The sequence below is a fragment of the Ursus arctos genome, unplaced genomic scaffold, assembly GCF_023065955.2.
Source record: "Ursus arctos isolate Adak ecotype North America unplaced genomic scaffold, UrsArc2.0 scaffold_2, whole genome shotgun sequence".
NCBI classification, from domain to species: Eukaryota; Metazoa; Chordata; class Mammalia; order Carnivora; family Ursidae; genus Ursus; species Ursus arctos.
In genome coordinates this window covers 17,728,345-17,743,462 of record NW_026622874.1, presented here as the reverse complement: position 1 = coordinate 17,743,462, position 15,118 = coordinate 17,728,345, and positions in this window count along the sequence as shown.

Here is a 15,118-nt window from a genome sequence, read left to right as displayed (position 1 = left end):
GCTGCTTCCTATAGGCATATAGAAATTTTCAATCTCCATCTTTTTGTCTAGAAAACCTTTGCACCCCCCAGTGTCAAAATCTGATTTTTCCTTTAAGACTCAACCAGAAAGCTCCCTCCTTCATAGAGCTTCTCCTCATGCTATGCTGTCCTTCCTATTATTTATTTCCCCTCTCCCCCAAGCCTACATTGTATTGGAAGGGAGTTTTCCCTCTTTTGAATTTACACTTAATTTTTTAATTAACAAACTTCACTGTGTTTTTCTGTTTATAATCCTACAACATTTTACCCATAGTTTTTAGGGCAATGATTGCACTTTGCATTGATTCTAGAGACAGTACTCCATAAGTATCTGGTGGATGAATGAGTACAGCCTTTATAGATTTTTTTCCCTCTAACAAGTCTGCCTTCACATCTCTAAGTCAATTGAAAGAATATTATACGTGAAGTGAATTTATGTATACTTGCAACAAGTTATTTTAAAGGATAATTTGAAAGGGTGCTTATTTCTGGTGTGGAATTGTAATTTTTTTATATAATGATAAAAAGAGATTGGATATTTTGTGATTGAATATTTTGTGATATCCTCTTACAGAATATTTGGTTAAAGTTTTGTGTAATAAAACAGGATGAGTCAAGGACAATTAGCAACAACCATAATGATAATTTAATAACTATTGTTTACCAAGAACCAAATATGTGCCACATACTGGTCTATATGCATACATATTATTTCTATCCCTTTACATTTTACAGATTTTTAAATTGAAGCTCCAAGAGATTAACTTTAATTATCTAAGCAGTCAAGGTTACTATTTAAAATCTACAGTTAGGTCTTAGTCTCTGGATCATAATCTACTCAAAATACGCCTAGTTACTTAAACATCATTCAGTTCCAAGTACCTCCCCTTTTCTCTAGTAAAGCCTGTTCCATTTTTGGTCAACCTAAGACTTGCCTTTGCTCTATTAGTGTGAAGTCATTTTTTCCTGACTTTATGCATTTGTGTGGTGTTTGTTCCCAAAGGTCTGAAAAAATGAAGTTATCAATGCATGAACAGTCAGGGGTGTTCCTCATGGCGGTTCATCTTACGGTACAGTTTAGCAGTGCCTACATCTGAAAGTGATGTGCATTCGCCCACAGATCTATGCACCAGACACAACTCTTTCATTAATATTGACATAATTTTTTAAAAGATTTTATTTATTTATTTATTTAAGAGAGAGAGTGCACATGAGAGAGAGCACAAGCGGGGGCGGGCGGGCAGAGACAGAGGGAGAAGCAGACTCCCCGCCGAGCAGGGAGCCCAATGTGGGGCTGGATCCCAGGACCCAGGGATCACAACCTGAGCTGAAGACAGATACTTAACCAACTGAGCCACCCAGGCACCCAATATTGGCATAATTTTGTCTAAAATATTAAATCTAAGAAAGTTAGCCATTGTCCCCCCCCCCCCAAAAAAAAAAGTCTGCACTGATCTTTTCCAACAGTGGAAACTCCCACCACTGGACCTCACCTGGAGCTATGGAAGTTCACTGTTTTGTTACAAGAGCTTACTGGAGGGAGTCACACAGGGGTAAGATGGTGCGAGTAATGAGCATGGGGGTTTCAAATCTTGGCTCTACTTCTTCAAAGCTGTGTGACTGCTCGGTGCCTCAGTTTCCCTGCTTCTGTGATGAGTGGGAAAGAGGGCGGGAGATGAGATAACGCCATGTTAAAGAGGATTGGGAACCTGTGGACGTGGTATAGCTGAAGCATTCAACCAACAGTGGTCATTACTGCTACGTCTCACAGGACATGCCAACATCCTAGCAGAAGGAGGGTCCTGATTCGGTTTCCTGTGGCTGCTATAACACATTACCATAGACTAGGGGGTTTAAAACAACACAGCTTATTCTCTCACCGTTCTGGAGGCCAGAGTCTGAAACCAAGGTCTTGGCAGGGCCAAACTACCTCTGGGCGCCTTAAGGGAAATTCGTTCTTGGCTCCTCCAGCTTCTGGTGGCTGCTGGCATTTTTTTTGTTTATGGCCACATCACTCCAATCCCTGCCTCTTGGGTCACATTTCTCCTCCTCTTTTGTCTGTGTAAACTTCTTGCCTCCCCCTTGGAAGGACACTCGTCGTTAGGTTTAGGGCCCACCTGAATAACCCATAATGATCTCATCTCAACTTCTTTAACTTTATTATATCTATAAAGATCCTTTTTCTGGATAAGATCTCATTCGTAGCATTCACAAGTTCCGGGGATTAGGACATGAACATATCTGGGGTCGACCATTCCATGCACTAGAGGTCCTGAAGGAGTGGGTGAGGTATTTGGCTTATTTTCTTTGGGCAGGTGAATTATGTGTGGGGCACAGAGTACATCCTGAGCGGAGTGTTGCAGTGATGCTGCTGACAGCCAGGCTGAAACAGCTTCTCAGAGGGGAGGAGAAGGCCCCCAGAGAAACAGCCCAGAACAATGGGAGATGGTGGGGCCTGGACGTGAGGAGAGCTAGCTCCAGATGGAGTCTTGTCCCCAGCTCACAGTGTAGCAGAGGGCAGGACACTTCTCCGTAGGCCTCCGTTTCCTCATCTTTAAAATCAGAGATTTTAAATAGACTGCATACAGGTTGAATACAACCATGTCTTTTAAAAATCTGAGTATTTAAAATAATTGGCAGACATCATGTAAAAATTAGTATAGCTTCTTTGGAAAATCAGCCGTGGCAGCCATAGGGCATTCAGTCTTCTTTAGCACCAGTGAGTTGTAGGAAGTGTGGCCCCACTATTAGAAGGAATCATCCGGCTTGCCACCTCTCCCACCACACACTATTGGCTTGTGACACTGAGACCCAGTGCAAGTGGCCCTTTATCATCCTCTCACACTGCAGATTTCCTGATGGTGGAGAAATATTTATCCATGTTTCCATCTATGGTGAGATCCACATGGTTTTTCCTACACCTGTCTGGGTGCACTCACTTATATGGCCCACCTGGGCCCCCTAGAATTTGCTTTTGTGGTGGCTGCATCAGAAGACTGAGATCACTGCTCATCTCTATGACACTGATGATCTGGGTGCCAGAAGGAAAGGCTGGGGGTGCCAGGGAGTGACTTGACCTGGGACTGCAAGCAAGCTCTCCACGCCCTTCTAGGCACCAATCCGCCACATGATGGGACCTGTCACAGGGATACTTCACAGTTCAGAGGATGAGATTCTTGTCCCCTTGAAGGGCTCCTGATAGCCAGATCCCCCCCACCCCAGTTTTCTCAGTCCTCAGATTTCTTTTCCTCAGCTTTCCCCACACTTCCACCACTCCTGCCGTGAGATTTGTACCCTTCAGCTCCTGCCAATGAGCACCCTCACTGTGGCTTTTCGGGAACTTACTACAGCAGCCTCTCCTTCATCTGAACTTCACTGCGCTCTCCTGCATGATTCATGGTTTAGTCCTGCAAAGCATTTTTAGAGCCTTGTTTGCAATGAGAGAGAACTAGGACAACAAAGCAGCATATTGTCTCTAATCTGGTCCCTCTCATAGGGGGCTAGTTAATTTTTTAAATTGTAATCCTCTAGTAATGGACCATCTGAAAAGACAGTCTCTTTCTTGGCTAGAGCCTCATGTGACTTCGGACGGAGCCACGGGCCCTGCTGCCATGGCTGAGCCTGCCTGGCCACCTTTCAGGGAAGCTGCCCCCACCCCACTCCCCCATTCCCCCGGTCTCAAAGTTCACTGTTCCTTGCCCTTTCCGGAGATCCCTGACTGAAGCTGGAGAGTGATGCCATCTTGTCTCCCCCCATCCCTAACAAAGCTTTTTAAACTCCCAGGGGCTACCAGCTTACCTGAAGTCTGGTTCCAATGACAGTCATCAGATGAATAAACTAAGCATGGAGAAGTCGCAGGGTCTCCCACGAGCGGAGAAACCCTGGCTTTCATTTTCATTTCTATTTATTTTTTTGGTGTTTTCAAACTTCCTTAACAGGTATCAAGCTAAGAAAGTTTTAGACACCATAAAAACTACAGACAAGTTTTCTCTCTTTGAGGTCTTTAAGTTCTGTGTTGCTCAAGTCAGCGAACAGCGGGGGTCTCTCCTTGGTGTGTTGGCTGTGCTCGTGTTCTGTTTGGAGGCAGCAAAACACGGCACGTAGGCTGACTTTGTAGAAAGGGTGCCCAGGACGGGCAGGGAGAAAAGCGAAGCTTGGAAAGCAGGACAGGAGGGAAAATTGGTGACGCAGAGGAAGGCAGATTGATGTTGAGGCAGGAAATGATGATTGAGGCGTGAAGTCATGTTCTGGGTAGTTCGTTTGCCAGTGATGGCAGACCTAAAGCGTTTGCAGACTCTGAGGACAGGAAGAATTTCTTGAAGACCCGCATGGTTCCCTCAACAGTGTGTCCTCATTTCAAATGATGTACTCTCAACCTCACTCCCATTTTTCTCTTTTCTGGGTTAATGGTGCCACTCTGCCCAGCTGATCAAGCTGGAAGCTTGGATTTCTCCTGACCCCCGCTCCCTTGTCACTCCGTCACCTGCCTCAGTCCCCTGCTCAATCGTTTCTGTTTTCTAAGTGCTGAATCCCCCCACTTCTCTCCTGCACTGCCCTGCCAGAATTATCCAGGACTTTCCTGACTCATGTCTGCCTCTAGTCTTTTCTCTTCTCAGCTCCCCTTCATTTTTCCACAACTGTCAGTTTGGGCCCATTGGTAATCTGCCTGACATCTTAAAAAACAAAACAAAATGAAAACAATAAAACCTCCCAGGCTCCTCCAGAACAAAATCCCCAGTCCTGAGCTGGCACACTGTTCTAATATTCTGGCCTTATGTCTTCTGTCCTTTGATCTATAGTCACAGTGTGGGGCAAGCTAGATTTTGCAGCTTCCTGAGCATGCCACGCTGTTTGTCAGCACCTTTATACTGCGCATGCCCTGTCCTGGAGCTCTCCTTCCTTTGCTCCTGCACCTGCTAGCCCCATTTATGCCTGGCAAACTCAACTCTTTCCTGAAGACCCACTCAAACATCCCCCTCTCTGTGATGCCTTGAGTACGTTGCTTGCTACTTGGCCCAATACAGGGCACCTCTGTGCCCCAGCTTCCTTCTCACCTCCCTATACATCGGGCTCCCACATTAGAGGCATGGACCTCTGCTGGCCCTGAATTACCTGGACCCTAATCATTTGCATATAACTCTGATTCTACCACCAACCTGGGAGCCGAAGAAAGTCTAGAGATGTCATTTCTTTCCTGCTCTGTAGCCTTTAACAGTGAGTCCGGAGCATTATTAGGCATTCATCAAGTTTGCTCATCCACTGAACACATACTTCAAATCATGTATTATGCCTCAGGCACTGTTAACAATAGTGGAGATGTAGCAGCAAAAATCTATGGACAAAACTGCCCTCACAGAGCTTACTTGTGGCCACGGAGCCAGAGGGTGAATAAGGTGAAAAGTAAAAATGTTACCCAGTGGGCGGTGCCAAAGAGAAAACTGAAGCCTACCCCAAGGAAGAGTCTGAAAGAAATGTTTGTTGAATGAATGAGCCATTCTTTCTCCTTGGTTGGGGATTTCACAGAATTCCAGAACAGGGGAAAGGTGAGATACACCTGAGATGAATAAATATGAGAGAAAGCAGGAAATCCAGATACCCTGCATTAACATTTTTTAAAAATAAGTTTTGACCATCTACTGGGTTAATCCTCTGCAAGGATTAAGAAGAACCTGTGGTCTGTGAGCAAGAGGGTCTGAACAGATGTTTATCTGTACAAAAGAAATGATTTTGCAAACTGACTTCAATGTTACATTCTTGTAGCTTCTATCTGAATATTAACATCTAAGGTCTGTGCATTGCTTTCCATCTCTGGGACGACAGGCCCCCCCCCTTTTTTTTTTTGGCTCTGTTCCTTTCACACAAACCCCTAGAACCTCCTCATCGCAAGGCTGCTTATCCCCCTCTTTCACATCCCACCAATAATTGGTGGTAAAGACGTAAAGTCACTCTGGCAGCCTGTCTGATGTCATGGTCCCTCCCAGCCCCACAATCTCACACACACTCTCTCACACACTCTCTCTCATACTCGTCCTCACACACTCACACACCCTCCCACATACACTCACACATACTTACCCTCATATACACTCACATCCTCTCACACACACACCCTCACCCTCGCACACACACTCACACACATATTCATACACATTCTCACCACCCACACATACACTCTAACACACGTTCACACACTCACACTCACACATAATCTCTCTTACACTCACCCTCAAATGTACCCTCACATACTCACACCACACACACTTTCACTTACACTCGCACATAATCTCTCTTACATCCTCACACACTCACCTACTCTCACACACACTCTCACAAACCCACACATACACTCTTGAACACCCTCACATCCTCACGCACTCTAACACACATTTCCACACACTCACACAATAGTCGCACACCCTCACACACTCACATCCACCCTCTCACACTCATGTACACCTTTACATACACTTACACACACTGAAATCCCTGTACTAGAGCTTCACTGATGCTTTGCAACTTGAAACTAGCCCTTGAAGAAGGTCTTTTGAAGCAGTCATTTCACAGAATCAGCCATTTGTAACTTTTTCCTTCTCTCAAGTATTCCCCTTATAGGAGGAATGAACTCAGGTCACAAGTCAGTTTTCATGAAGCCACCTCCGGGCTCTTCCTGCTAGTTCTGCCCTATGAGAACCATAGCCTTCCTCATTCAGATGTCTGTGGGTGACATTACCCCTTCCTCACCTATGGCTGCCTGACCTAATCCACCGATCTCTTCTCTCATGGTGGTTCCCCTGTATATACCCTTCTTCCTAGGAGAATAAATTTATATCGTATGGAGCTTCCACAACCTGTGATGTGGAGAGCAGCTCTCCACCATGGCCTCATGAGGACTTCCAAGCTTGCCTTTGCTCTCTGACAAAGGAACTGTTCTCTTCTCTTTGAGTGGTACAATTATTTCTGGGGTCTCTCCTCATGCCCCTAAGAGGGTAAGAACTTCTTTGATCTGACCAAGGCCCCACCTGGTATTCTCCAGTGAAGCTTCACTTCATTGGAAACATTATTGTCCAGTCAAGGAAGAAATGAAATTACTCTGAAGTCAGAAATTGAATTGATTAAAACAATTATTACTATCATCCCCAAGAATGAGATAGGGTTGTTAGGTAAAATTGTAGTTTTTTTCTCCTCTAGATGAAAGAAGAAGCTCCTTTTTTTTCTTCCCATTTTTGAGCCTCAATAAGTAGAAAAGTAGGAGCACATTTCAGAAGAGGGTTGGAAAATGAAAAAAAGAATGATAATTCATTATTCAGTAATCAATTCCTCCTGCAAAAGCAGCAGAGTTTGCAGAGAACATAGGGCTGTGAGGAAAGGCAAACCCAGCCCCTGCCTAGCTTGCACCTCTGGGGCGAATGTTCTCCACAGAGACCTTATTAAGAGCAGAAAGACAGGGAACCAGCATGGGGTACCACTCTTCACAGCCTCCATACCTTTGTACGGCACATTAACATGCAGAGTCATTGTTTTATGGGCCAGCACTCCCTCCTCTTCAAACTCCACTCTCAGATTAAGAAACCACCATATAATTATCTGCCTTAAGGTTCCAGAGTGGATCCCTCTCCTCTGGGGCCTCTGAGTACAGAGAAAGATAAAGCTTTTGCAAGAGGACTCACCTGTCAGGTAGCCTCTGTTTCTCGGTCTGCTCCTGCTCCGTGCACTTGTGCTGGGAAGGGCGAAAGATGCTCCCTAAGATCCCCATTCTTAGTTGTGCACACACCTTTTCCTCTGTGTTCGAGCAAACACTAATGTAGGTGCTGCTGTGAAGGAATCTGGCAGATGTAATTAAGATCCCAAATCTGTTGACTCTAAGAAAAGGAGAGTGTCTTGGATAAGTCTGACCTAATCAGTGGAACCCTGAAAAGGGATTGTGCTCCTCCTAAAGGCCTTGACGTGTGAGAGAGATTAAACGCCAGGGAGACGGTGCACTGCTGGCTTTGAAGGTGGACGCGCCAAGGAGTGAGGAATATGGGGGATGTCTAGGAGCTGAGGGAAGCCATTGGCTGATAACCAACAAGATAATAGGGGCCTTAGTCCTAGAACCACAAGAAACTGAATTCTACCACAACCGTTATAGGAGCTTAGAAGAAGACCCTGAGCTCCAGGTTGAGAAGGTGCCCTGGCGGACACCTTGATTTTAGCATCGGTGACTCTGAGCAGAGAACCCAGCCACAGCGTGTGAGGACCTCTGACCTACAGCACTGTGAGCTAATCAAATGGGTTTCTTTTAAGCCGTGAAGTTTGTACGTATTTGCTCTGCAGCAATAGTAAACTAATACAGCTCTCAGGGATCCCTACAGCACTCTGCTGACAGAGCTGGACCACTTCACAATGCGCTCTGCACAGCGTTTGCAGGCGTGCAGTTGTGCTCTGGCTTTCCTAGGTCTGAAACCCTCCAAGGCAAGGACTACACATGCCTCTCCTAGGAGAAGAAGTATTGTGCAGTGGTTAAGAGCACTGAAGTTAAAGAGACCCTGTTGAAAAGGTGTTCCACCAGCTACCTAGGGCAGATTCATCCCCTGGACTTCAGTTTTGCTATTTCTCAGATGAAGCTGATGACATCTACCTCTTGGGATTGTGAGGATTACATGAAACAATCCATATAGAACATTTAATGCCATGCCGCCATGATGTAAATGATCAATAAATTTATGGCAATTGCTATTATCTGCTTTTAGTCCGTAAACATATATGAAACAATACTTTTTCCCTGCTAGGTGCTACACTCGGTTAAGGGGGGATATGAGGGATATGATGACCAGAAACACCAAGCTCTGGCCTTCAAGTGTCTTACAATCAACCTAGTCGCCATAGTGTCTTGGGTAGAATTCTATCCAAAGAAGGTCATATCTTGGAGGTGACTAGCATTAGAGAGTGGTCTGTGAATGGATCCAGGCCATACCTAGAGTCTCCCACGTGGTACCACAGAAGAACCCAGGTGCTTTTTTTTTAATAATTTCCAAGTGCATCCTGGAAAATCATGCTATCAGAACAGAGCCAGTATATTAATTCTCAGAGTTGTTTGGCATTATGAATCTCCTGGAGGGCCTTATGACAATACAGATCCAGGGCCCCACCAAGGACAAAGGAGGTGCCTGGTCTCTGAGGCACCCCACACTCTGATCCTATTCCAGTTATCTATTGCTATGTTACAAACTACTCCAAAATGTATGGGGTCAAAATAATAATCATTATTGTATGTGCAGTTTGTGAGTCAGGAATTTAGACAGGGCTTGACTGGAAAATTCTTTTCTATGCGGTGCTGACTGAGGTCACTTAATGACTGATATTCAGTTAGCAGGTGAGCTGAAGGGCCCACCATGGCTTTGCTTCATACGTCTGTCACCTTTTCAGAGATGCAACTTAAGGCTCCCAGAGAGAGTGTCCCAAGAGACAGGAGGTGCTACAAGAGACCAATTTCTCAAGGTCTGGGCCCCAACACTGGCTTAGTACACCACCACAGTGTTCTACTGGACAGAGTAGTCACAGAGCCCACCCAGAGCCAAAGGGTCAGGACACAGCCCCACCTGTCAATGGGAAGAATGTAAAAAGAAAATAAAAGAAAAAGTGTGGCCACATTTAATCGCCCCATAGCTTAAGCAGAGTTAGGAAACACTTTTTACAGAATATTAAATGGCTAAGGCCTCCGATACAGACAGTTTCTGGGTGTTCTAGGACAGAAGTCAGTAAACTATTTCTGTAAAGGGCCAGACAGTAAATATTAGGCTTTGTAAGCCACGTATGGTCTGTCTCATATTCTTCTTTTTTTGTTTTGTTTTGTTTCTAATTATTTTAAAATGTAAATATCATTTTTTAACTTGTAAGATGTACAAAAACAGGCTGTAGGCCACATATGGCCTAGGGGCTGTAGTTGGCCAACCTCTGTTCTAGAATAACCTTCCACTGCACTGAGCCTAGCTGCACTGTGAGTATGGTGAGCTTCTACCCATTGTGTCCCCTGAGTAGCAGTAACTCAGAAAATCTTAGAGCTGGGAAGGACTTTGGGAGTCCCCTGTTCCAATCTATCCATTCTAAAGATGTGGAAACTGAGATCCAGAATGGTTCAGAGACATGGCAGAACCGTGATTAATTAATAGTAGACCCCCCAGAAACCCCCCCGACCTCCTCGCATCGAATCCAGTGCTCCTCCCATTGCATCAGACTGGGTCTCAATGGCTGCTCTTCCAGTCAGCAGAAATAGCAGAGATTTAGGAGTAAGGGTTGGACATAGCAGCAGTGAAATATGCTTCCACCCTAGGACCTTGGAGTGTGTACGCCCTCGGCTGTGGTCCAGGTTATAAGTGGAGGCCAGTCCTGCAGCAGCGCTGCTTGGCCTGTCTCTGGCGACTGACTGGAAAACCAAAGTGCAATCTGTCACTCCTGCCAGGACGGACCGTTGGCGTGGTAAGGATGCAGAACACGTACGGAGCGGGGCTGTGCAGAGGTTACATGTGGGCCCGCAAGAGGCTGGCTGGCCTATCCATGCTTCCCATGGGAGAACAGCGATAACTTCTCACCTCCTTAGTGGGAGGTGCTAGTAAGGGGAGAGTCTCACTTCGCCGAGTTCCTCAAGAAGCTTCGGATTTCTTAGCAGCTGCTTGCGGTCCCCATACTTCCCCGTCTCCGTGTGTTTGCTGCCTCTTCTGTCTGGGAGGCTTGCGGACCTGCATGCTTTTTGGGAAAACTTACATATCATCTCCTTTGAGAAGGCTCCCCTGACTTTCCTAGAAAGATGAAGACACTTGTTCTGGACTCTCCCTCCTTTCTTATTTCACGTAAATGATATAAATAATCTGACCCTAAGTCACCCAGTAAGCTTGACACAAGTCATAACTATTTCTGATATACATCTTTTTTTAATAGGTATTATCTAATTGTGTTGTATTTATTTTCATGTCTGTTTCCTTATTAGGTTAGAAGTTCACTGATGGCAAGGACCATGCTTTTTTTTTTTTTAATCTCCCCAGCCCCTACTGTAAATCCTGGCACAAAGTAGGTCTTTAAGTCAATGTTTGCTGAATGAAGGAATATGTGAATTTATGAAAGTGAGTGTATCCTCAGTAAGTAGCAATATGTTCCTCCTGGGTCAGGGTGCTGGGTGATTCTGCCTGCTTGGTAGTTCATGCCAACATTTTCTTCATTACTGGCTCTGAAGACTTGGAATCAATTGAAACAGTTACCATGAGGTACTTCGGAAGTATTCTCCGTTGGGTCTTAAATGTCAGAATCACTTCTTTGAAGAGTCGCTTAGGCATAATTCTGTTCAGGTGGCCTTGCAAGGCCTCTCTTTCGTGTTGTGATTTGGATATATTCATCTCTTCTCCCCAACATCCTAGACCCTGGGCATCCGGACTGATTGTATATTCTGGCTCTTTCTAAAGGAAAGCACACAAGGTCAACAGTTGGCTTTTGCTAGCTGGGTTCATGAAACACCTGAGAACGTTTGCTTCACATCTAACTCATATTTTAGAGGAATATTCTCAGAAACACCTACTGGTCTCAGCTATGTCTTGGCAGCGCCTGATGCTCTTCCGTGATCATGGTTTTTGATTCGAAGTAACTAGACACTGGCTGATCATTATCCCTTTACACATATCAATTTTTTTTATATTGATTCCTGACTTTTGCCCACATAATACAAGCTTTTATTAAATCTGTCCTGACCTCTTTGTAATCACAGTGCAGAGTGGCAAGGCATTATTGTTTCCCCAACAGTTCCAGGAGACTCAACCAGTTGTTTAATACTGATATGGATTCTAGGCCCCTGGAGGGATGAGTTCTCTGTGCAAAGGGAGAATGCTTTGCTTGTCTGCTTGCAGGGAGAAAGGATGTTTGGTGATTGGTACAGCCCTTCTCGGCTGCCCATCCCTACAGCTATGCGGCTGTTGTTTTGCTGTGGTTAAAAATAACTAGTTGGAGGGACAATGTGGGCTTGCAGTGGTATCAGAATATGTAGGGAGATTTAAAATGCTGTGCGGACCTGTCCAGACCTTCAGCAGCTCTCAGAAACCTCCCCTTGCTGATTGGTTATTTTGTAGGTGTGGCTCGTGCAACAGGGAGCGTGGGTCACAGGGGGAAGGACAAAGCCCGAGCAGGAACTAAGGCTTTACAGTTTTATTTATAATGTGTACTTGTGTGTAGTTCTGTAGCTTTGCTTGTTTTAGATCTAGTCTAACTTCGCCGCCCTCGCCCCCCAGAACCTGGAGCTCGAAGTGAAAGATGCTTAGAATGTGGCGTTAATGTAGCTGGTACACTTGCATTTTGGCAAACCTCAGGGCCAGAGAAACCCAAGAATGCCCACTGAGGACGAAAAAGATAACACAACCTCATACAGGACTTTTGTGATAGAGACAAAAGCCCAGTAGCAGAAGTCTTTTTAATGTTCAGCTACACCTGGATCTCATGTTCCAGCTGGGGACACATTACTTCCTGACTCTGAACCTGTGTCCCGCTCTGTATACGGAAGTAATAACACTTTGCCCGGCCCCTCACGTGTCATCTGGCTCCGGTGAATGCTCACAGCCTGTGCAAATCAGGGTGGGCCTGAGGCTAAGTCATACCCCAGATAATGCTTCCATGCAGTGCCCTTGGAGGCCCACTTCCAGGTCCACACCGTGCTCGTGGGGTGGGAGACTCACAGGCAGAGATGCCCTCAGCCTCCGAAGGTCTCCCTTTTGCCTGCAGCTCAACCGTGCAGACTGAACGTCAGCGGGGACTCTGGGTCCCCCAGCAGGAAATCGGTATGTGGGGTATTATTATCTATGCTTTGTGAGACCCTGGCCAGGGGCTGAAGTAACTGACCACGTCCCCTTCCCCTGCACACATTCCCCAAAGGGTCGATTCTGGCTGTGCTGTAGGAACATGTGGGAACATCACCCATGCTAAGGCACCGGTCACACTCGCTCCCGCTCCTGACCAGGAACAAAGAGCTCTTGTCATCTGTTGGTGAGAAGCAGCAGCTTGGTTGAGGAGGGTGTCCGGAAAGGCTTGTCCTCAGTGGCGTTTTCCAGAGGAAATAACAGAAAGGTTCCCTCTGAACGACACCACCACCATAAGCAAAACAGATTCTGTAGCTACGGAGAGTATCTGGCCTATCAGTGGGCCCTTGCTGACTGTGGGAAGTGGGGCAGCCAGATGGTGGGAGGTGTAGAGAGGAGAGGGAGAGGTGGGCAGGGGCAGCGGAGACGGCAGGGCAGGGAGGGCCCCGCAAGTCGGGGAATTTCTGCCATAAAACACTCTACAGCGCGGTCTGCGAGCCAGATCCAGTCTATTGCCTGCTTTTGTACAGTCCACAGCTACAAATGGTTTCTGCATATTTAAATGGCTGAAAAAAATCAAAAGCAGAATAATATTTTGTGCCATGTGAAAATTATATGAATTTCAAATGTCAGTGTCCATAAATAAAGTTTTATTGGAACGCAGCTCTGCCGGTTGGTTATCGCCCGCCACTGCTTTCGCGCTTCAACGGCAGGGTTGAGCAGGTGCGACAGAGACCATATGGCCCCCAAAGCCAAAAAAATTTACTAGCTGCTCTTTTACCGGCAGATTTACTATCTGCTGACCCCTGCACTAGAGAGTGTCTTAAGCGCTGGCCTGTCAATTCGATTTAGTAGTCTAAATTTCCCCCAACAAGAAGCGCTTAGCAATTATTTGTTATTGTGTGTCTTTGCCGGTCAGTCGGGGGCCGCCAGCGCAAAGGCAGGTAGAGAGCAGCACCCCGTTCTCTCCCCGGCTCGGCTCTGCCCTTCAGCCGCCTGCACAGCACTGTGCACGGCTCGGGCTGCTCTTTTTGGAAGCCAGCCTGCCAGGGAAACTCAATGTACACGAGATTTTCATTTGAGCAATCACATGGGGACTACATCCAACTTTTTGAAATATCACAGAAAAAAGAAGTTATATATGGAAATATGTGTGGAACGTGTTACAATGATTTCCATTTCGTACAAAGAATCTATAAGCACAGCACAGCCATGTTTGAATAACCAACTGTGTATTAATCATAGCGAGACATGGGATGTTATTAAACTTCCTCGCAATAGTGAAGGCTTCATATCATATGGTATAGATTGTCTTTGGCTAATAAATCACACTTGCAGCATCTAGTTTGCATGGCTGCAGCGAGCACTGCTGTCATCGACACGGTTGCTCTACATCGCAGAGCACACGTTAGGCGTCCACAGATGCATGCTTGCCCCAGCGGCATTTTGTATCCAGTTAATGCTTGCAGATGGCTGTTGGACAAGAAACTAACCTTACCTAGCCTCGAGTTGCCTTTATTCCCACTACTTTCCACCAACTAGATCTTTCTTTAATTCGGTTCCTGTGTAAACTAGCCATTTTTTAAATAGGGTTTGGGTTTTTTTGTTTTTTGTCTTTTTTTTTTTTTTTTTTGGCAGTTTACTTTACTTCTAAGTGACTGGCTGAATCTTCATGTATTCCCTAAGGAACTTGTTACATAATCCAAAGTTAGGTTTTTAACTCTGGGGAATCTAGTTCAGTTGGAAGGACAGGAATATATTGACAGAGAGATGGAGCAATAGCACAGTTATAAAACTGCCTGGTGTGGGAGCCCCTGTGAGTGCCAGGCGGGGTGGGGGGTGCCGACGTGGCCGCTGGGAGATGGACAGAGAGAAGAGCAATCAGGGAGGGTTGGGTCAGGGGAAGGGGGAGCAGCAGAGATGTTTTTCTGAAAGACTGTGAGAAAGGAAGATGGGAACAGGTTCAAGTTCAGAGGGATGAAATGGCAAGTGAATGTGTTTGGAAAGAATCTGGACGGAAAGCACAAAGAGGCTGTGATCTGCGAGTGAGCATGAGTGTGTGGTCCGTGTGTGAATATGTCTCTCCTGCACCTTGTACTCCAAAAGAGCTGTTGCACAAGGGAGCGTGTGCAAGACGGTGGGTGGGGGTCAGAGAAAGAGCCTTTGAAAGAGCATTTCAGTGAAGGCAAGAGTTGGGCTTGTGCGTATGTGTTGTGTGGGTGTTGGGAGGGAGAGAAAATAGAAGGACGGGGCAACGGACAAAACATTAATTGCTTCCCGCCTATTTCT